At 65.2% G+C, this 9,160-nt stretch overlaps 1 pseudogene; it reads left to right on the top strand.

Moving 5' to 3' along the window:
* Nucleotides 1-7,166: 7,166 nt before the first annotated feature.
* Nucleotides 7,167-8,718, top strand: LOC122913729 (annotated as a pseudogene).
* The last annotated feature ends 442 nt before the right edge of the window (nt 8,719-9,160 follow it).

Genomic DNA, 9,160 nt, shown 5'->3' with positions numbered 1-9,160 from the left:
GCTGTGAGACCTGGCGGGCACCATTCCCGCCTGGGGGGTGGGCATGCGGGCAGGTCGCCGTCTCGCTTGTGAAATCAGTGGATCTGGCATCAGCGCATCTGTGGTCGTCCAGCTCATCCTTCATCACGTAGGGGCCTGTGGGCCAAGTGCAGCGCAGCAGCCTGCTGGCGCTGGCCGGCCAAGAACGAGCACCTCGGACGGGGGCCATGGGGCGTGCGTCCAGGGCGCGTCGGGGCCTGGGAGGTGGTGTGGGGGCTGTCGGTTGCTGCCGGGGCTGACTGGTCGGTCCGTCCTGGGTGCTGCTCTGGCCTCAGGATATGGACGCGGGCTCCTGAGACCCAAGGTGTGGACGCGGGCTCCTGAGGGAGGGCTGCGTCTGCCGCCGTTGGGGTGTGCATCATGCGGATGGGGCAGTGAACGAGTCTCCGGCCCAGCTACCGAAAGGTTGCTTTCTCTGCCCTGGGTCTTTCTCTCTACCTAACTAAATGCCCCTGAGGGCTCCCAGGATCACCCCGAGGGCTCCTGTCCTGAGCTCCCCAAGGGACCCCAAAGCCATCGCTCCTTATTGTGCTGTTCCCCACACAGCCTCTGGAGGCAGGAGCCCGTCGTCTCCATCCTCAAGGAGACAGAACGATCTTCTCCTCAGGCGGGGACCCTGCCTCTGAGCCGGTGCCCGCGGCAGCAGCGCATGGCTGGGTTCTCAGGGCCACGGCCGCCCCGTCCACGTGGCCAGCTGCCGAGAGAAAAGGGCGGCCAGGGACCCTCATGCGCGGAGCCGGGCGAAGCTGCGGGCGGTGCCCAGCCCGAGGAGGGGCTGTGCCGACTGCCTGGTGGGGAGGAGGGAGCAGGGCAGCGAGGGGCTGGCGCGGGTGGGACAGGAGGGAGGGGCTGTTCTCCGGGACGTCAGGCAGAAATCTCAAGGTGTTCCCTCCTCTCGGCCTCACCACATTCCGTCTCCCGTTCTCTACCTTCTGGGGACTTCTGTTCTCGGAGGAAACTCAGACGTAGACCCGCACGCGGTGGCACAGGCCAAGCCCGTGCGGAAACTGAAGGAAACATCGCGTCGGGACGGAGCCGCAGGCCGTGTGGGCTCCCTGCGATGTCCCTTGCCAATGACCCTTCCTGCCCTCTGTGGACGGAGGCCCGGCTGCGAGCCGCTCTGTGTCTGGGATGGGCGGGCCGTTCGGGGCCTGGGTTGGTCGGGGCGCGGCGCCCACGGTCTTCCCCGGCATCGCACCAGGGTGGGACGGGGCGGAGCCGGTGGCCCTGGGGGAGGGGAGGGGCTGAACCGGACAGTCGCCTGAGCCGCACACACAAGGTGCCTTCCGGCGTGACCTCATCTGACCCTGGCACATGGGGCGGCAGGCGCTCACCGCCGGGGACGGACAAGTCGCACAGGGAGGCGCTGGGAGCCCATGAGAAACAATCTTGTCTTCCTCTGGAGCCGAGGGACAGCAGCCAACGGTGGCCCGGAGGGAGGGAGAAAGGGTGTGGCATGTGTCAGGCCGAAAGCCAGAACCCGCCGCAGCCGAATCCCCCTGTTCGTTCGTCCGTTCCTCAAACGCCGAGGCACGGTGACGGAATTCCCGCCGCGGCAGGAGAAAGAAGCCGTCTGTGCGCCCAGAGCATGGGGCGCCGGGAGGGGACAGTTCATGCCGCTCGCCACGGACCTGGTCCCTGGTGCTCCGGTGCGGAGCTCCTTGGGGGGACTAGGGGGGACTCTCAGGCTGCCTGTCACACGCTGGATGTTTGCACCCCCCGAAATTCCTGTGTTGGAACCCTAGCCCACAATGTGGTGGTGCCCGGAGGCCGGTGAGGCCTGGGGAGGGGCTGGATGTGGTCCTGAGAGTGGGGGTCTCCTGCCGGCCCTCGTGCCCTCGTGACAGCAGGAAGGGTACCCCCCACCTCGTGGGGACACCACGGCCTGGATCTACTCAGTGACCACACTCCTGGGCTTCCAGGACCTGAGGGACCGGGACTGAGCCCTAGTAACATGGCCAAGAGGCGCTGGTAACCCCACATCCCACGGGATGGAATCTGACCCCAGCTCTGCACGCCGACTTCCCTTTCCAGCTGCTTCTCCTCCGCAGGTGAGCCGGACCCCGACTTCCGCCCCATTTCCTGAGAGGCGCTGAGCCCCAGGAATAGAGCACTCCGGAGCTCTGGGCCGCCCCCCTACAAGGGTGCCTCACCTGCAGGGGTGCACTCGCCCGCGGGCCAGCACTGGGCACGGTGGGGCTGTAGTCTGTTAGGGCCGCTATGGAAACAGCTCGGACCGCGACACTCCAGGCTGGGCAGAGGCCCCTTTCTCTGCACGGGGTGGGCAGCCGGCGTCAGGAGAAACAGCCCACGCTGACTCTCTGCCCCTGCCCGCGGCACCCTCACCGCTCCCAGGCCCGGCAGCCTGGGCCCAGGTTCTCGCCGGCGTCTGGAAGCCGTCAGCGCGTGCTGAGGGAGCGACACCACGTGGCTTCTCCATGGGGCGTGGGGAGGGAGGAAGCCGGGATTTCACGCTGCCGCCTCCTCTCTGCCTTCCCGTCGCTGTGGCTCACTCGGGCGAAGGTTTATGTCCCGCCTTGTTCTGCAGTCCACCCGCTGGTAGGCGTCTCGGCGAACCTGCGTAAACCCACCTCCAAGCCAGGCCGGCGCTGGCTGGAAGGGAAATGCCAGCTGCCGTTCCGTCCCTCAGAAGGCAGTCAGGGGACCAGGGCAGGGTCGGGGTTCGTGACGGAGGGGACGCCGAGCCTGAACGACAGGTTGGGGACACTCCTGGAAGGCCCCGCCGCTCCCCCAGGGAGTCACTGTAACCGCGGGCCGGCAGGAGCCAGTGCGGGCCGGGGCGCCCGGGCATGGCCTGGTGACCGCTGTGGGGACGCAGACGACCCGTACGAGGGATGTGCTCTCGCGGGAGCATGAATTTTGTCGTGTGAACCCACAAAACCTCCCCAACCTGAAAAAGCCCAAGGAAGCCAAGAGGGCGGTAGGCCGGGCCCTTCTGGTCTGGGCAGCGCTGGGCCCCGGGCTGCAGACCGCCACGCGGGGACCGTGGGCCGCGGCGCCCGCAGATGGTCTGATGGGCGGCCGGTGACACGTGAGGAGTTCCCGGGAAAGCCAGAGGCTGCTGGGTTGAGTCTGGAGGTCGCTGCCGTCCGCCTGGCCCCGTCCGGAAGGCTGGTGTACTGGCGCGGACAGGCCTCGCTGAAGGGATGGACCCGACAACGTCGGTGCACGGAATCCCGTCCAGGAGGGAAGCGCGGGTGACGGGGGAGACCTCGGGCCGTCACAGAGGCCAGACAAGAGAGGAGGCCCCGGGGCTCTTCCACTGGCTTTCGTACCCTGAGCTGCCGAGACAGAAATCTCTTCCGGAGGAATCCGTGGTCTGCGTTTGGGAGGACGGGATGGAGCTCCCAAGACAGCGCCGGGGTTGGGCAGGTGGATCAGCAGAGTCCCTGAGCTCGTCGCGTCCACCACACGCTCGTGCCCACGGTCTTCTGTGCCCTCAAGCCAGTCACGAAGCCGGGCCCAGGCTCAAGGGGAAGGGGCTTCCGTGTCCACGTTTGAAAGGACGGGGTCGACACGTCCGGGGGCATGTTTCAAGCCACCGTGCCCGTCAAAGCTGGATGAGGCCGGTCATTCGTTTACTCAGAAAGTACCCGAAGCTCACGTTGCAGTGGGCGACGGGGCCACGGGTGGACACGCCCCTCGTGGCGTGTGCTCAGGACAGAGCCGCCCGAAGGGTCCGCGCCACCCGGGAGGCCGTCGGGCAGGTGCCTCCCCTGATGTTTGGCTCCGAGCGCCCGCCAGGGCTGCGGAGGGAGGCTGGCGAGAAGCTGGTGCCACTGGCCACACCGGCTCCCCCACAGGAGCCCCCGCTGTGCGCACAGTCACGCCGTCCCCTCCGTCCCCCTCCGTCCCACACGGCTGTGCATCCCTCGTGCAACTGAACAACCGAATGTTCATTTGATTTAATTCTAACTCATTTTGAATGAGGTTAGTAGCGGCCGGGGGACTAGCGGTGAGCCCTGGGGACGGTGCAGGTTGGAGAGTGGGGGCTGGAGCTCACATGGCTGGAGCCGGGACGACCTGAGCCAGGGCCACCGACCAGCTCGGGGGTGGCCTGGTGAGGGTGCCTGGGCCGCGGGACGGTGGCAACGGGGCTGGGCTCTGGCCTGGTTCTGTCTTTGCCGCTGACGGCCAGGGTGATTGTGTGCCGGCTCCTTGGGGGTGCCATGAAGCTCAGGCACCGCGGCCACGAGCCCACGTGGCCCGGAGTCGGAACGGTGACTCGGCGACCCCAGCGCGGCAGGGCCAGGCCCCATCCCCACTGGTGGCCCTTCTGCATATCCAGGGGCACCGCTGCTTCCTAGCGTCTTCCTGGTGACCGCTATTGGCCCGCATTCTGCCAGGGCCCCACCTGGTGGTATATTTTGGGACTCAGTAGGATCCGTGGTGGGCCCGGGCCTAACGCCCAAGGTGCCTCCCAGATTCCCAATCTGACTCCTGCAGCGGGAGACTGGAGAAGGCCCTCCGTGCTTCGCCGGTTCCCTCTAAAGCCGCTGTGGATGTTTTCCAAGGACACCGGTCAGCGGCCGGGCCCTGCTGGTGCAGAGGTAGGGCGGGCGAGGGAGGGGCTGCAGGTCACAGCCAGGCCCACGGCCAAGTCCTGGGTTGCGTGTCCCCCCCCTCCCCCGCCGTGGGTCGTGGCTTAGAGAGCCCCCGTTCCCAACACAGCTCTCAGTCCCGGAGGCCCAGCGGCACGGGGGACCCCACGACTCCGTGGTCGGGCTGCCGCTTCGGAGCACAAGCCTGGGGAGGAGCCGCCGGGAAGCTGTGTGTGTGCAAGCGCATCCCCAAGGCTTCCGCCGTCATCCTGGCATCCGACAGCCCGGGGACGGAAGGTCCTGTGAGAGCAGACCACGGAGCCAGAGAAAGGGGAGACCCTTGAGTTAGAAAAAGAGAGTGTTTCAGAGGAAAAATGCAGCTGACACCGGGCTAGTGTCTGATAGACCAGAGAGGAATCCGCCCGGCCCCGCGGTGCCCTTGCCTTTGTGGTGGGAGTGCGCCAGGGGAAGGCGTTCTGCCCAGAGCCTCAGGCCTCGGGGTGCTGGAAGCATGTGGCGTGAGAGCCGCCCCAGCCTCTGTGCCCGCTGTCGTCAGGATCAAGGCCCCGTGCGCCCGCCTCTCCCGGACGCATTCCTCGGGGAGCATCCCCTTCTTCCTCAGGCAGCAGCCGGCCCGGACCACCCGCAGACTTTCACGGGGAGCGGGGCCCAGTTTCAGGGCTCCTGCTTTCCACACATGCTTTTGTTTTGGGGAGAGTCTGGGCCAGGGAAGGGTGGCCCCAAGCAAGGTGCAGACCGGAGGGGCAGCACACGCCCCAGGGCCTCACAGACCACGGGGGGTGGCAGGGAGCAGGGCTGCCCCCGCCCGGGACGGCAGAGGTGGGGAACCCGGGGTTGGTCTCTGGGCTCCTCTTAGCGGCCCGGCACCTCCCCAAGTGCCCCTGTCTAGTGGGGATGCAGAGGGGACACGAGCTAAGGTTGTGGCTGGACTTCGGGTTTCCGGTCCTGGGGGCCCGAGAGCTTTGTCCCCTGGGCTGAGTCCACGCCGCTGGTGGCCCCGCCTCCGATCCCCTGGTCACTCCTGCATCGCTCATCACTGGATGCCCCCAGGTCCCATCCTGGGCCACAGGAACAGTCCAGCCGGTCCAGGAACAGGCGCCCCACGGGGACGGTGAGCGACGGATGAGCAGAGTCCCTGCGTCCGGTCGGCGGGGGAGCGACCATGAGGCCGTGCTGGCAGCAGCCCAGGCCCCGGCAGTCTTCCTTCGGAGGCGGCATCTGGGAAGCCGTTCAAGTCAGCAGCCGCCAGCAGGTGAAGCAGGAAGCAGAGACTGGCTCGTCCTCAAAGGCAACCCGAGAAGAGGGGCGCACTGATGTCCGGGACCGGCCTCCAGCGTGTGGGTGGAAGGCTTCCCTTGGAGGCTGGGAAAGCTGAGAAGTCGTTGCTTTGTCGCCCACCGTCCAGAGGGTGACTGAGGACTTGCGAAGGCCAGAGCCGACCTCATCACCCAGAACCCCAGGCCTGCATGGGGAAGAGAGTGCGCCCCCCATCACCAGCGGAGCCAAAGCCAGAAGAGACGGCTCCCCAACTCCCCGGGAGTCTGCCTGCTGACATCACAGCCACGGGCGGATGGCCCAGCCAGAGCCCGCTGAGGGTGGCCTGGACCAGTGACCGGTAGCCCAGGTTCTCTTGCTGGCCTCACATTAAAGCCGCCGGAAGAGGACGCTCCAAACACGCTCCCGTGTCTTCTGTGAACATCCGCAGCCCCCACCACAGCCCTGGGCTTCCCCAGCTGCCCCAGCTGCAGGAGAACGGACCACGGCCTGCCTCGATGGGTCCCCTGTGTGTGCAGTAGGCAAGGACCTGGGGTGGCTGAGCTCATGCCCCTGTGAGTCCACTGCGCTGGGCAGGAGCGTGGGCAGGTGTGTGCAGCGAGGGACCGGCGGCCCCTCTGCTCATGGACTGCCCCACCCCCCGGCCCCAAACACTGGCTTCTCACTGCTGAGTCTCCCTGGCCTGTGACCTAGAGCCAGCTGAGGCACAGCCCGCTCTGTGCCTCAGTTTACCCATCTGTGGTGCGTGTGTGCGTGTGTGTGTGTGTGTGTCTAAAAATATAAAACCCTTTACAAATAAAGGGTAGGTGGTTCACAAACCAGATTGGGGCTGGATTGGGGCCAGATGTGGCTGCAGGCACCTTGTAAGCCCTTGAGTGGACAATTGGGGCAAAATCGGGTCCCACCTCGGAGGGTCCCACAGACCTGCCTGGAACGTGCTTGCTGGTTCTGGAGGGGACCTTTGCCTCCGGCTTCACGTGTCTCCCCCTTTGTGGTCTCTGGGTCCTCACGTGGTCTCGTAGGGACACGAGTCAGCCGGTGAGGACCCACTGCGATGACCTGGCCCGACTTACTCCCATCTGCAAAGACCCTATTTCCACATGAGGCCCATGCACAGGGGCCGGGGGTTCGGACTTCGATGTCTATTTTGGAGGGACCTAATTCAACAAGCCTGCATTTTGCAGGAAGAATTACGTAAGAGGGCTCTGTCCTCGAGGCGTCGGTGCTCTGTGGTGGTGGAATCTTGCTTGTCGGCCCGCGCGCGCGGACATGGCCTCAAGCGACTGTACCCAACAGCAGCCCAAAGCTATGGGGCCTACCCCACGCAGCTGGGCAGAGCAATCAGCCCTATGGACAGCAGAGTCACAGAGGCTACGGCCGGTCAGACACTTCAGGCTCTGGCCAGAGCAGCTATGGCTCTTCTTACGGACAGACCAGACAGCTCTGGCGCTCAGTCAGCTCCCCAGGGGTACGGCGCACCTGGCGGCTATGGCAGTAGCCAGAGTTCTCAGCCATCTTGTGGGCAACAGCCCTCTTATCCTGGCTATGGCCAGCAGCCGGCTCCTAGCAGCACCTCGGGAAGTTATGGGAGCGGTTCCCAGAGCAGCGGCTACGGGCAGCCCCAGAGTGGGGGCTACGGCCAGCAGCCTGGCGATCGTGGACAGCAGCAAAGCTCCTATAATCCCCCTCAAGGCTATGGACAGCAGAACCAGTACAGCAGTAGCAGTGGAGGTGGTGGCGGAGGGGGTGGTGGAGGTGACTACGGCCAGGATCAGTCCTCCATGAGTGGCGGCAGCGGTGGCTACGGGGGAGGCCAGCAGGACCGTGGGGCCGCGGCCGGGGCGGTGGCGGTGGTTACAACCGTAGCAGCGGTGGCTATGAACCCAGAGGTCGTGGAGGTGGCCGTGGAGGCAGAGGCGGCATGGGCGGAAGTGACCGTGGTGGCTTCAATAAATTTGGTGGCCCTCGGGACCAAGGATCACGTCATGACTCCGAGCAGGATAACTCAGACAACACCACCATCTTCGCGCAGGGCTTGGGCGAAAATGTTACAGCTGAGTCTGTGGCTGATTACGTCAAGCAGACGGGTATTATTAAGACAAATAGGAAGACAGGACAGCGCATGATTAATCTGTACACAGACAGGGAAACGGGCAACAGTGTCGTTTGCTGACCCACCATCTGCTAAAGCGGCTGTTCACTGGTTTGATGGTGAAGAATTCGCTGGGAATCCTATCAAGGTCTCGTTTGCTACTCGGCGAGCAGACCTCAGTCGGGGCGGTGGCAATGGTCGTGGAGGCCGAGGGCGAGGAGGACCTATGGGCCGTGGAGGCTCCGGAGGTGGTGGCGGCGGCGGCCAGCAGTGAGCTGGTGACTGGAAGGGTCCAAATCCTATATGTGAGAACCTGAGCTTCTCCTGGAGGAACGGATGCAACCAGATGGCCCAGGAGGGGGCCAGGAGGCTCTCATATGGGGGGTAACTACGGAGATGATCGTCGTGGTGGAAGGGGAGGCTATGATCGGGGCGGCTTCCGAGGCCGAGGCGGGGACCGTGGGGGCTTCCGAGGGGGCCGGGGTGGTGGGGACAGAGGTGGCTTTGGCCCTGGCAAGATGGACTCCAGGGGTGAGCACAGACAGGGTCGCAGGGAGCGGCCGTATGAGCTCGGCGCCTGACGTTCTGCAGCAGCCTCCTTCTCGTACCCAGTGTTCCCCTCATTATTTTGTAACCTTCCAACTCCTGATCACCCACGGGTTTTTTGGGTCGGACTATGCCATTATAACTGTACCTCTGGTTCCCATTAAAAACCATCATTTTAGTTAAAAAAAAAAAAGAAAGAAAAGAAAGAATTACGTAAGAGGTGCACCCTAAGCCCCAGGGAGTGTCCTGCAGTGACCGGAGCTTCGGCCCCGAGCTCCCCCGGTGATGTGTGCCGGGGCGCCCGGTGTCGGCCCAGAGCCCCCCGGGGTCCCAGCCACACGGGGCTGCGCCCTCCTCGCAGAGGACTGTCCGGGCGCGGGAGCGGAGAGGAGAGAAGAGAGGCTTGGCCTCCGGCTTCTACGGGGCTTTCTCCAACAGACGAACACAACTGACACTTAGAGAACGGGGGTGGGGGGGACCACGCTGGGAGCACAGGACCCCCTCTGTGGGGCGTCGGCCGTGCAGCCCCGTGGGGGGGGGTCAGGCAGCTCCCACACCGCCAGGGACGCCGCTGCCTCTGCCCCCGCGGGTTTCACTCTTGAAGGCTGAAGGTCGCAGGGGCGTT

The sequence above is a fragment of the Neovison vison genome, chromosome 7 (genome assembly GCF_020171115.1).
Source record: "Neovison vison isolate M4711 chromosome 7, ASM_NN_V1, whole genome shotgun sequence".
Classification (NCBI taxonomy): Eukaryota; Metazoa; Chordata; class Mammalia; order Carnivora; family Mustelidae; genus Neogale; species Neogale vison.
The sequence above is the reverse complement of the archived record's forward strand: the minus strand, read 5'-3'. Positions and strand labels throughout refer to the sequence as shown.